Here is an 8,140-nt window from a genome sequence, read left to right as displayed (position 1 = left end):
GGGAGAGCCTGGGGACACCAGGGATTCTGCTCCCCCTGAGAGCTGCCAGGCAGCCCCCAGCCCAGCTGCACCTTCCCCCCGCTCTCGCCACAGGCCATACCGCGTTCTTGTGCCAGGAGGCAGTGGGTCTTGCAGCCTGGGGGCCTTCCCTGCCCGGGTTTCTGCAGTAATGCTACCCTTGGGCGGGTCTCCCGCCATGCCAGCTGCCAAGGCAAACCCAGTTCTCACATACACCCGCTCTGGCCAGTGTTTCAGACTTTGGGTTTAAACCCTGGGCTCCAAAATCAGTGGTGCTGGATACCCACAAGTACTAAAAACCCAGAGACCACAGCATTTCTGGACATGAAATCACTCTCATCTACAGCTCATCACCATAGATTTGTAGTGCTTATGTGCAGAGGTGCAAAGCTCTGTTCTTACCACCTTGATGTTTCAAAGTTTTTCACAGCAGTACGTACAGATATAAACCCATAATAATTGCCAGACACTTGACACAAAAGCATGCAGAGCATGTGTAGGTCAAGCCACATAGTTGTTCGAAGAGACACACAACGCATTCCCAAAATCTCACAGGCTACAGCCCCTCGTCTATCGGAAGACTTGGCACAGGATGACCATGTTTACCGCAGACAGCTGCCCAGTCTGTCCCAGCTATACCGATGACCGAAGGATTCATGAATCAACACCTGAATTGCCACAAAAATTTGCATTACATCTTTCTGAGGCAAAACACAGCCATTGTCTGCCTTTAAACCTTTAGGTTCTGACTGATTTTTCAGCAAGCCAGTCAGAAGCTAATTCATATGACAAGGGAAAGGCAACATAAAAATGTATCACCAACATATTGTTTCTGTAAATAGCACCAATCCTCAACTGTGTCCAAACCAATTGTTAATTAAATGGTGGTTGTGTTTCCAAATAGAAACAGGTCTTTGGAGGTTATGAAGGAAGACTATCACAGGAATTGTGACTGCTCACAGTTACACGTCATGGTTACAGATACGCTTTGTATTTCTTCATTTTCTCCTGTTTTACTGAGTCGAGAATTAGTTTGTGTTCGTCCAATGCATAGCGTAATGGAACCTTAGTGCCATACAAAATGCAAATAATATAAATTAATAGCAAGTAATGTAAACTGTTTTCCTTACTTTCCAGTGCAAAATTAGAGCACAATGAACAAATTTTCTCATTGCAAAATTCCACTGACCATCCCTGCCAGATCTTTATAAGGCATAGTAATAAAAATTCTGGGTCTTATTTTCTCCTTTGTGCTAAGTGCAGATGGTTGCACACCTGATTGTGGAGCTTTGCACCCCAACACACCAGAACAGACAGTATAAAGTTGGAAGAGGATGTACGCTGCACCTGCACAGTGAGAATTTTCCCGGCTATCTCTAATGAGACAAGCATACAGCAGCTCAGGCTGAGTGCAGAAAGGATGCGCAGGAGAAGCTCACGAGGTCCCAGCATCCTGTGACTGGTGAGCGGTAAGAATTTATCCTGCAACACTGTGCTCTGACCCTTCTTTTACAGCAAAACCAGAGTAAAATAGATTTGTTTAAAAAAAGTTCAGTTACAGAGTTCTTGTGCATTCGTACACCTGCATGGTCGCCATCAGTGGGGGCTTTACTGCCTGTCCCCCAGATTACAAGGACAGGCCTGAAGTGCCTGGTCAGGGCATGAAGGCATGCTCAGTGTCAGGCTGAGCATGGGAAGGAGAGCACTGGAAAAGTTACAAGGCCCTTTACAAGGTAATGTCCATTCTTGCTGGTTCCTAACTTATAAAAAGTAAATACGCTCATCTCGTTAGTATTATCTTAATGACAGATAAATATACCTAAGGAATTATCTTAATTAGCCACACTTGAGTCTATTAAAAAGACTTATTTTGAGATCCCCACCAGCTAAAAAGCAGTAAAGCTACCACAGGCTGCAGCTTTTACATATGGCTGCTGTAAACCATCTAAATCATGCTGGACTGTGAGATTTCTTCTCAACCCCAAAGCATCTGGTAGAAGACTGATGGGAGTTCAGGTTGCCAGCTTCCAGTCTCACCTTAATGGCCAGCGGTGCTCTGACTTTCCTTCTGGAAGTACAACTTTGAGCGTTGACAGCAGCATACACTCTGTTTGTTGCTTCAGAGCCAGCAACTACTTAGAGAAGAGCTGTTTGACAAAGTACCAAATCAAAGTGAAACACCTCTTAAAGGATCACATCATAACAAAGCCCTTGGATTTGACCAACATCTGAATTCCTAAAGAAAACCAAAAATATTTCTCTTCTAATGCCTGAACTTAGTTTCCACCTGAGAAGCTATTTTTTACTTTCTGAAGAGGCCATTACTGCTAACAGTTTTTAAAAGTCAACCAAAGTCAACCTGAACATCAACAGAATGAATGACAGTTCTGCTGCACTTTGTGCTGTGATTTATGCAGATAGCACTTTGGAGTTCAGTAAACATATTCTGATATCTATACAAAGTACTTAACTGTGGTTGTGAAGTGCAAGAGCCAATGTAAAGCTGAAGTACAAGGCTCTGAAAACAACACAAGAACTAGTTACCAATGTGGGAGGTCAGTCACACCCTGCTGTGAACCTTGCCAAGGTTCCCCATGTTGACTCTGTGGCAGCAGATAACAGATCAATTAAACTCAGCACATAACATGATAATGTGCCTCATACTTAAGAGTTACACAAATTATATTGACACACTTAATGTAAATAAAAGCAAGATAAACAGCTTTCCGTGTCCAAACCAATAAGGCAGAAATAAATGGTTGATTAGATTGCTGGTTTGATATATGTCTTTTTATTCAGCAATTTTGTGCAGTATTGAGAAAAACCTTGTGCAAAAGTGCAATGGCACAACGGAACTGGGAGATGAATGGCTTAAGAGCTGTCCTGTGGAGAGAGACTTGTGGTACTGGTGGATGAAAAATTGCACATGAGCAGGCAGTGTGCACTTGCAGCCTACATTCTACCCCTCTGCTCTGCTTTGGTGAGACTCCACCTGCATCCAGCTCTGGGATCCCCTGTACAAGAAAGGCATTGAGCTGTTGGAGCAAGTCCAGAGGAGGCCATGAAGATGATGAGAATGTTGGAGCACCTCTCCTATGAAGACAGGCTGAGGGAGCTGGGGTTGTTCAGCCTGGAGAAGACGCTGGGGAGATCTTAGAGCAGCCTTCCTGTACCTGAAGGGGCCTACAAGAAAGCTGGAGAGGGACTGTTTACAAGGGCATAGAGTGACGGGACAAGGGGTAATGGCTTTAAACTGAAAGAGGGTAGACTTAGGTTAGATATTAGGAAGAAATTCTTTACTGTGAGGGTACTGAGGCACTGGAAGAGGTTGCCCAGAGAAGCTGTGGGTGCCCCATCCCTGGAAGTGTTCAAGGCCAGGTTGGATGGGGCTTTGGGCAACCTGGGCTAGTGGAGGGTGTCCCTGCCCATGGCAGGGGGGTTGGAACTAGATGGGCTTTCAGGTCCCTTCCAACCCAAACCATTCTATGAGTCTATAAAGCAGTAAATTTTTACAGATTGATGGGTGAAGTGCTTCCTCTTTGAAAGTTCACAAGAGGGCCTCAGATGACTTAATGCCAGCCCTGGTAATAATACTGCGAGAGCATGGGTGTGAATATTTTCCGTGGTACTGTGATGCAATTTCTTTGATCCATGTTAGAGTAAATAAAGGTCCAGTGCAATTATCTGAGATTATTTCAGTGTCTGTGTAAAACATAGATTTGAAAAATGCTCTTACTTCACTAAATTATTTATGCAGGTACGATTACATTAAAATGAACAGCGATAAGTAGAGCAGCACTATATTCCCTTTTCCTCTATTTCCTCTTCCACTGTGAGCAAAACACACACTCCTTCTAAGGAGAAAAGCTCTTTGTTTTATTTATGAAAACAAAATTTTAGGGAGAGTCTATCATAAAGTGAGTGCAAGTGAAGTGAGGCCAGTTTTGACTCCAAGCTATCTGCTTCAAAATATACCTGTGCGATATGGTTTAGTGTTGCTAGAAGACGAGACAAACACACACACACATCCAGGCAAAGACAGTCCCATGTAAATGTAACGGAGTGCCAAAAATATCTCTTACATAAATGTGTCTGATCAGACAGTGGATATATACATTCTTCCTATAGTTTTTATTTCATATCTGGTTTAACTGCAAATTATTAATTAAGAAAATGTTGTCTCTTTTGTAATAACATTTACTGAAAACTTAAAAATTTATCCTAGGTAAAGAACATCAGTTTGAGCCTTTTAAATGCAGGAATCATTTTGATCTGACACTGATTTGGGCTACAATTCTGCTGTTGCTGTCAGTGCAATTTTTGCTATTGCTTACAGAGAGTACAAGCTGTCTACTTTCTGTATCAGAATTACTGTCTTGAGATCAAGTCTCTACGGTTTTGTACACTTAAGCCTCTGCATTCCTAGCCACCCTAACCTCCTCTCATTTCAGCTTTTAGCATGTTGTTCAATCTTCATGGTTTTTAGCCCCTTCTGCCTGCCTTCTTACTCAGGTCACTTAAAGACAGACTTGAAGGAAATAACTTCCATCTTTTCTTCCTTCAGCTCTCTCCTTAATTTTACTTACTCCTTGCATCCATTTCATTTCAGTCTGTTTAGTTAAGGTTTTGTGTGTGAGCTCCCATCAGTTTAAAACTTGGGAGACTAGTCGTAATTAGGGTAAGTTGAACTACTCTGTCTTCTATCCATTTGTAAAACAGGACATCAAACTGTTGGTACTGCCTTCCTGGCCACTGCGTTACAGTTTAGTACAACCTGTTCCCAAGCAATAGAAGGTAAACCAGAGAAATTGCTTTTTTTGCCAGAGTATGCTACATCTGTACCAGTTCAGTCCAACAGGACCAGGGCGCGGAGTCATACACTGGCACATGATCATCCATCCATTTAAATTGTTATCGTGGTTCGTAGCATGGCTTTGCCCACAAACACTGTCCCAAGGAATGTGGGGTATGTCTGAGGGGTATCAGCTACAGACACAAGCCAGGTCAGGTGAGTTGGTCTCAACACTAGAAAGTCCACAGATTGTTTTACTTACTGGCAAAGACACAGCAAAAATAGTTACACAAGTCTTTGCAACTGTTTAGTTAAGCAAACTCTAAGTTCAAGTGGTGTAACTGTGAGTAAATGATTCTTTCCTCCTCCCTCAGAAAAAATTATATAGAAAACATCTGACAACATCAGCATCAGAGAAAAATACAAAATAGTATTATAAAAAGACACAGTGGCAAGACAATTCTTACTCAGCCAGGACAAACATAGGAAGCACCTTCAGACACAGAAGTAGGTAACTCCTGGTTGTTGGTCAGTGGCTTTTTGTGGCATGCCCAGAGGATTTCTTCAATATAAGAAGTGAGAGCCATTTTCAACGCTCTACCCAGTGTCACACTTGTGTCTGAGGCTGTAAAACTCTGCAGTGATCCCAGCCACCTGCAGCTACGCTGGGCCCTGCCTTTCTTCCAAATTTCACATCCATGACTTTTCAATTAGATTATAAACTGCTTGGCTTTTTGTTTGCAAAGCGCTTACCGCGCTTTTACCAACACCTGCATTAACCGTATCTGTTTAAAAGGGGCATGTTACTTTTAAAAGGACAACGTTTGCCTCCAGACAAAGAGCTCCTGCACATCGAGTCTCCCTCACTGACCTAACTGGATCTTTGAATGTGACTTAAGTCTTCCAGATGTGACCTTCACATAAGGGTGAATTTTATTCAGGACTGCCTGCGAGAGCTCTGCTCATTCCTCCAGACCACGCTACTTTGGTTTCTCATCCTGTTTATTGACATTAAAAGCACTTTTACTCAGAGAAATAACAAAAAGGGAAATCCAGAAAAAAATCCAACCTTTTCTGCAGGAGATGGGCCATTTATATGAAGATAAGATTTGTTTAGTATGATGGGACAGTGATGGAACCCAGAGTCCTTAAGTCGTATTATCCATTTCCTTTTCACAACATGCTTTCTTTAGTTTACATTAAGGAGGATGACTAAATCACCTGTGTTTATCTAAATAACAGAAATACAGAACATGTTCAGGTGAATTGAACAAAACTCCATTGGATAATAATGCCATTTTGTTTGTGTGACATTACTACTATGTAATTCTTCATGATTATTCAAATGAAATATTAAAAGAAGTCAAGATACAAATATATGAAAGATTTTTCCTCAGAGGAATAGCTATAGGTAAAGGGTTGAACATACATGAACATACCATGACATATGAATATATCATATCTGGATAAGTGATGGAAAGCAAGTACTTAATGTTTTTCTTTAAAAGAAGCTTTCTTATTTTCTTGATATGGAACAAACCTCTCGTGATGGTGAAGAAGAGGAAGACGTTATCATTGATATTTACATTCTGATTCTTAGATACCTGTTCTGCCTGCATCTATTGTCCTAGATGGGTTACAAGGTCACCGAAGTCAATGGAAAGATTTGTGCCCCCTTTTCCACATTTGGAATTTTCCAAATACATACATAGATATATAAAACAATATTTATTAATTTTAAATCTGTTGCAATGAATCGAGAAAAGTTTCTTTCTCTGTGGGCTCACTCCTTGCACTAGTACTGAAAAGACTACTCATGCAGGGAACTAGTGAAAACTTTCTCTCCCGCATCATTTAACATAAAGTGAGGAGGAGAAGGAGAAGAAGGTGGTGTCCAAAAGGCTGATTCTGCAGAGCTTTGTCTCCCTGAGCACCTGCTATAGTCAGCAGAAACAAACTCCATTGTGGGGGTGGCCAGGGAACATAAATGAGGAACCTGCTCTGAATCCTGCACTGAAAGATACTCTCTTCCTCTGTCTCCTTACGCAGAGGTAGCTCATGGAGTAGCTTGTGGACGGAATGTCTCCCAAAACCCGTGAAAAAACACTTCAGGGATCCAGTCCTTTAGTAGCTGTTAGCCAATGACAGAATCAGATAACTAAAATTCCTTTCCTAATCCCCAAATTATTTTTTTTTTCTTAATTATTAGTACTATTTTTGGACAGCCTCTTGATAGTGTAGTTTTTCTAGAGAGCTAGTTTCTCTCCATTTTCATTAATGTATTCCTCTTTGGTTTTAATACAGCACTGAATTAAAGTTTACTTCTTCATATTGTTAACAACTCCAGCACAAATCTGGGACGGGGCTTGCTCTCTAGCTCAGGCACCCTCTGCTGGTCTTCCCAAAGCAAAACACAAAATATCAGAGAATTTTCACTACCAACTAACATTTTTAAGAGAAAAATCCAGATTTCTGTTTCTAAACCTTTTACTATCAGAATATAAATTACGAAGAAGATCAGCTTTGGGGCTGTAAACTGAGCATGGGGGGAGTTTTTTAATGAATTCAAGAAAATAATTGCATAATCAAGCATGTGAACCTGTGGAATTTCTCAGGCAAAAAGTCCAAAAGTGGACATGGCCTAAAAAGCTGATCACAGCCTGACGTGGCTCTTAGCAGAACCCTGTGATTGGCCTTTTAACGAAGATATTATGTAAGGAGCTGTAGAAGCATATGCTACTGGAGTCCTTTTTTTTCTGCGTATCTCGGTTAACAAAAGTCATAAGCAGTAGTCCTGCACAGATAATACGTATTTTAAGGAGGTAAAAAGGTAAGGAGATACAGTGGCTAAATGTTAGCTTCCATTCCAGCAACGGAAGAAAGAGAGAGCTGATCTAATTATTCATCTGGGAAAATCCCTGGATTTCAGAGAAGTAAATTAGAGCATAGTGCTTTCTTAATCAGCTGACGGATGCGACGTGCTGGTGTTGGGAGAGGGTAAATTTGGTGTGCTGGTACTCCAACAGTCCCTTTCTGGTAACCAAAACCAAGAAAAAGTGGCTCTAAGACTGCTCTAACTACTACTAACATCTAAACCAGTATGCTGCACTGCTCAGGATCAGGCAGATGTGGGTTTGTCAGGAAGGTGGCCCTTGTTGCTCTTCTGAAGTGTATAGGATGGGGTCCTGCAAGAAGTTATGTTTAAAATCTACAGGAACACAAATCCAAGCTGTGTACATGACTTGATGAGCCTTTCAACTATTCCACTTTCTGAAGGCAACTTCTACTTGACATTAAGCCTCAGTGCAAGCAACCAGGTGCTTTGTTGAA

Source organism: Grus americana, chromosome 5 (assembly GCF_028858705.1).
Source record: "Grus americana isolate bGruAme1 chromosome 5, bGruAme1.mat, whole genome shotgun sequence".
Classification (NCBI taxonomy): Eukaryota; Metazoa; Chordata; class Aves; order Gruiformes; family Gruidae; genus Grus; species Grus americana.
The sequence above is the reverse complement of the archived record's forward strand: the minus strand, read 5'-3'. Positions refer to the sequence as shown.